This window comes from Quercus robur, chromosome 9 (assembly GCF_932294415.1).
Source record: "Quercus robur chromosome 9, dhQueRobu3.1, whole genome shotgun sequence".
In the NCBI taxonomy this organism is placed as follows: Eukaryota; Viridiplantae; Streptophyta; class Magnoliopsida; order Fagales; family Fagaceae; genus Quercus; species Quercus robur.
This window is the reverse complement of record NC_065542.1, coordinates 51,567,898-51,574,132: the sequence shown is the minus strand read 5'-3', so window position 1 is coordinate 51,574,132 and position 6,235 is coordinate 51,567,898.

The following is a 6,235-nucleotide window of genomic DNA, read 5'->3' as shown; positions in this document are numbered from 1 at the left end:
AGTAAAATGAAATGCAAAAGAGTAGGAAAGAAGAAAGCAAACACAAATAACGCGCCGATGTGTTATCGAAGAGGAAACCGAAGAAGAAACCGAAGAACTCGACAAAAAAACCTCTCCGCCGCCCTTCAAGCGGTAATCGATCCACTAGACAATCAATTGGGATACATGAGTTAGCAAGAGACCCTCCAAGCCTAATCTACCCGCTGTACCTAAGCCCTCCAAGCTCTACTCCAACAAGACTTCTCGGAACCGTGTCTTGTCTAGCTCTCCAGATCCCGCAACAAACTCCATGTTGCATCTGCCATCCTTGGCTTCTTCCAATACTTTCTAGCAGCACCAAAACCTCACTTGACACTCTGAAAGAGTGTGGTAAGTGTTTAGGCTATCAACCTCTCAATAGTATGGAAATGGAGAGGTAGGAGTTGAGAAAATCCACAAGCTTATGTGTAGAGATATATAGGTATGATAATCTCTAACTCTCAAGGTGTTTGACTAGGGTTTTGTCTCAGAAGCACTCCTTAACATTTGTGGCTAATGTGGGTATATATAGTGTGGGTACAGAAAGTGTGTATTAGATAATACAGTCTGGCAGAATAGAATGTTTCGCGGATGTCTCGTGGGAAGGCCTTACCCGCGAGATACTCACAAAATACAGCTGTTTCCATCTGTACTAACTCTTCGGATTCCAGTCATGTGCAAGGCACATGCTTCACTTCGTGGGATGCTTAGTTGCGAGCTACCCGCGAGAAATCTTTTGACTTCAATTGCATGAGTCTTCACACACTCTCTCTCTATCACACAACCCTTACAATCAAATCACACAATAAATATAGGGTACAAAAGATTGAATAAAATTACAATCAAATTTGGCACAGAATAAAAGCCAACAGAATACATATTTGTAAATCACAACTTAACAATCTCCCCCTTTGGCTATTCCATGACAAAACCCCTAAAACAGACTTTAGACTTAAACGTGAGTTTGGGAACAATGGCAAAACTCACTCACACCTAATCTAGAAACTGTGAAGCACTTGCACATTTATACCTGTAACCTGAAATACTTGCATACAAACAAAACTTTCATTAAGTTTATAACAAGTTGAATACAAGGTATGAACATGAGCAAGCATAGTGCGATCAAGTATGTAAACATTAGATATCATGTAAACAAAAAATTGATCAAACAAGTTCAGTCATTAAAGAATGACTACAATGAACATTTAGCAAGTAAGTGTTCATCCGGACATGCAAACAAAGAGCAATCACTTATGATCACTTGTATGTCCAACACACGACCAATGCAAAATACGTGAAGTATATGCATCTAGGAACAAGATCTTACTAGGGCACAAGTGTAAAGTACTCAAGACATATTGGCAATATCTTAAAAGCACAAAATAAATGCTACAAAGCATTGAGATAATCACAAACTGAATATAAACTGAAAATAAACACAGAGTGTACTGAAGTTTTAAACAAAAGCAGTAAAAGCATAAACATAAACCAGCAGTTATAAAAGCTAAACGTAAACACAAGTGAGCCGCTTGTGAACCAATAACCAATGTTTCTAAGCCTAAACCTATGCTCTCCCTAACACTGTGCAAGCTCTTTCTCAGCTCCCCTTCAAAAGTTTCTCCCCATTTTTGACCGGAATGGCCAAAGAGGCTAGAACTGATCAAACTCTGAATTTGATCCTTGCGCCATGGACAAGTCCTCGATCTGTGAAGACAATGCAGTGATTTGTCCCTGGACGTATGCAAACTGGGTCGCGGTGTGCTGCACATGGGAGTCTAGCATGGTGAACATCTGATCCACTCTAGCTAGGAGGCGATCAAGTCTGTCTGGTCCTTATGCTAGTGCAGAAGAGGATGGCTGTGTTGAAGTCTTTGGAACAGAAGTGAATATATCAATCTCCTCCTCTGTATCTCCACCCTCGTCCTTAACATGATCCTATGGTATCGTATGCACACCTGTTTTAGAAACCTTGATGTGAGCTGTGCTCCTAGTCACTATGTGTGCACCAATGAGATAGTCCCTTTGAACTACTGTCAGACCACTTGGGAGTTTGAGCCTTATCTTTGCAATTAGGCCTATAATCAGTGAAGGAAAAGGCAAAAATGTTTTGGAATTTTGCTTCTCAATGCTTTTCTTCAACAAATGGAAGATATGTCCACATATATCAATCTCCTTGTGAGTAAAGAGATCATACAAAAACTTTGTCCTTGGAGCTAATAGTGTAGTGAGGTTGGTGACCGGATACAAGTTATGGATCATCACATATGCCAAAACCCTCATCTTTGGTGAAAATGGGATTGTATTCATGGATGACTTCTTTGATGTACCACAAAGTATTTCCACCATTTCCTCAGTTGATCCCAATCTGTCTTCATAGTGGACTAAGATTGGTTGAGAGGGAGGACGAATTTCCAAAAATTCTTGAATGCTATCCTTTGTAATCACAAATTCTTTATGCCTCACCCAGCAGTCTATATGGTCTCCTTCCACAGTAGCATTTGAGAAAAATTCTCTTATGATCTCTGAGAAGACAACCCTAACTAGATTTAACAGCTTGGTCCAAGTTCTTTCTTTGAACACCTCAGGGATGAAGGTGTCTTCAAGGGTTTCTAGCTGGACCACCCTCTCCATAATAATGGTTGCTCTTTTGTAGCAGTCATTGTATTTCATATCAGCCTCAGTAGACTTGAAATTGTTAGAATCAGTGTGGGAACGTTTTGTGGATTTCTTGATCGCAGAATGTTTGGTAGGAGACATTTGCACAAATATCACAGAGAACAAGACACAAAAACAAGTGCACAGACACAAAGACAAAACACAAAACTTGATTAGATTCAAGTTAGTACAAAACAAAAGTAAAACAACTTAAAAACAGAGCATAACCAACTCAAAACAGAGTAAATAAACTCAAACAACATGCTAAAGATGATTAACCATGTAAATAAAAGCAAAATGCATGAAGTGAATCACTGTGCATGTATGTGTCTGTGCTGAGCATGTGCTGATGCATGTGTGTGCAGCATAAGATACATAAAGTGTGCCTAGAGGGCCCTAGTGTGTGCCTATTGTGTACAACATAGGCAAAGTGTGTGAAACACATAGGCAGTGACCAAAACAGGTGAAACAAAGTCAAACAAGTGTAAACCCAAAAATTGGAATTCACTTGAATCCAATTTAGCACAAAAATGTCACTAGGACATTTTGTCAAGCACTTGACATGTGACAATGCACAACTGTTATGAAGAATGCATGAACAGATTGAAAAATGCCTCAATACAAACTTAAAATGCCTCAAGGGGCCAACACAGAAGCACAATCATCAAATGGGACTTAGCCCAATCAAATATTTTGAAAAATTTTCACAAAAACTAAGAACTCCAACCCAAATTTCGAAAATCCCCAATTTTTGAACCCTAAAAATTTCTACAAAATCTAAGGCACAAATGAAGACAATGTTTAGAAAAACATACCTTGAAGAGATTTTGCAGATATTTTTGCTTGAAAATGATGGGGTTTGAGTGAAAAATGATTTTGGGTTGAAACGGGGTTTGAGAGAGGCTTAGCGAGGGAAATGAGAGTGTTTGAAAACCTGTCACATCTGCTGCATAAAAACTGAAAACACGCATTTTTCGCGGGTTAGATAGTAGCGAGACAATCACAAGAAAGTTGCGAGACAAACTAAAGCTTTTGCGAAAAGCTCTTAGTCCCGAACCAGTCGCGATAGCTTCTGTATGAAATTTAGAAATTTCCAATTTTTGCCTAAAAAAACATTTCTCGAAAAGAGTTTAGTCGCGAAATACTCGAAAGGCAGTAGCGAGACTTTCTGTATGAAAAAGTGACTTTTAATTTCCCTTAAGCACATTTCGCGGGAAGCTCTCAATTGCGAGCTTCTCGCGAAAAGACCTCTGAACCAGTTTTTGAAGAAAAACACAAAAAAATGCATTTTGAACAAAAACTAAAAGCACGAAAGTATAAAATCACTTTCAAAAACATATAAAACACTCAAAAATCTTTTTGGGTTTGATTAGCAAGTATTTGAGCATACACATCACATTTGAACATATACAATCACACAAATGAGATAAGTATTATCTCAACAAAGTCTTGTGTGTTGTGTGTGAGTATCAAATGTGGAATAGTCCATAGATCAGAGTGAAGTTTCAATGATCAATTCAATCAAGTCATACACAACTGGTACGAAATCAAGTGGTTAATCTCAATTATAGAAATGAACATATATGACCTCCCACAAGAGAATGATTACAAAACTTAGAAGCTTTTCATTTGGCTTCTACATAAATCATAACAATTGATCCTTTTTGGATTATACATCTCTTTTTGAGATCGGTGCTTGAAATTTTTGACATTTCAGCATGTAGAGTTAGCCTTTGGCTTTTTGAGCACCATACATTTTAATACAAAAGTCGCTTTCCCTTTTTCCTAGTCAAATACTAGTATGTGCGACAAACTTTTGCAGCTTATTATCTCTTTTCATTTGGAGATTTACATTTGGAGAACTCTATAGCAGAAACATAAAAATAAAGTGGGAAAAGATATAGGCACAAGTTTATGTAAGTATTAAGACCATCAAGACTATTGACCAATCATTCATGATAAGCTTGAAGATCTATTTACAACAGTCACACATAGATTTCAAGATTTCTCCCACAAAGATAAATGTGCATACAGAACAAGCTAGGCTCATAAATGCACTATGCCATTAGTACGAAGGTACTAGGCCAAACTCACATGTGATACACACAAAACAAGTGATCAAACTTTTTGGAGATTTTTCAATTTTTATGGGTTTTTGAATTTTTGAACACACTATAAAACAGAACAAGAAAAGTAAGATCAACAACAACAACAAGGAAAAGCAAAACTTGTAAAAGAAACATGCAATAAACAGAAAGCAATGCATGATATGATGCATGAACTTATGATCCTAAGCATTGGAAGTATTGATGCATGGACATAGGAGATAATCATGCATGAATACCCTTCTTCACCCATACGTCACGTGCGTTTGGGGTGATATCCCTATAGGATTGGGTACATGAATTGTGACCTTCAAACCTACTGTTGAAGTTTGCCAAACATGTGGTGAATGCCTCAATCATCTTCATTACATCCATCACACCAAAATCTCCATTTTGACTTCTTGGTTGCCCAACGGCCCAATTTCTCTTGTCATCTCTTGGTCCTCTTGACCTTTGATCCCTAGCATTATTCAATGCTCTCAGCTTATGACAATTAGGTTTGGTGTGTCCTTGAAGTCCACAATGATGGCATACGTGGTTCATTCTTGGACCTCTTTGTGATTTTGGAGGTGATCTCCCTTTGGCTTCAGACCTGACCGTTGATTGGTTGCGAGGCTCATTCAACACTCGTTGGTCAGCCATATTCTTCTTCTTCTCCACATTTGCTTTCTCAATAGTAGGGACAACTTCTTTTGGTTCTTTGGCCTTCACAAACTTTACTTCCTTGGTTACCGTGACACCTGAACTACTTTCTCCAATATATTCCAAGCCGGTTTTGTGGAGAAAGTTTTTTAAGAAGAGATGACATCATCAAGCTTCTTGGTAGAGACTCGGTCTACTTTGGCATTTGCTTGAATCACCTCAAGTTCAAGAAATTCACCTTTGAGTAAGCCTCGGTTAACTCACCATTCAACGTCTCAATCTCACACTTGGCCTCCTTATATCTTACTAGGAGACTTCTATAGTCCTCCTTTGCTTTCTTCATCTTCTTCACAGCCACCTTGGCCACCCTTGCATACTCTCCTGATTTCTCAAGGAGAGAGCTGTAGTTCTCTCGAAGACTGGCTGTATCTTCATCTACTTCAGCATCCGATTCTTCTACAATTCCCATGGATTCCTCATCACTATGCTCCCCAAGTTCTTGCACAAGCAAATTCAAGTCCTCTGAAGATTCAATATGAGCAATAGTCATAAATGCTGAAAAATTCCCTTCTACATCACAGCTATCCTCTGAATCTGAATTGGAAGAATCCGAATCACTGAGAGTTATGGCATATGCCTTGCCCTTCATTCTCAAATAATTAGGACATTCTTTCTTGACATGTTCATGTCCATTGCACTCGAAGCAAGTGATTCCTTGAGTAGATTGAGGCTCCTTCTCATCTTTCTTCCTGAATTCCTTCCTATCACCCCTTGTAAGATGAAAACTTCCCTTTGTTGAAAGGCTTCCCACTATT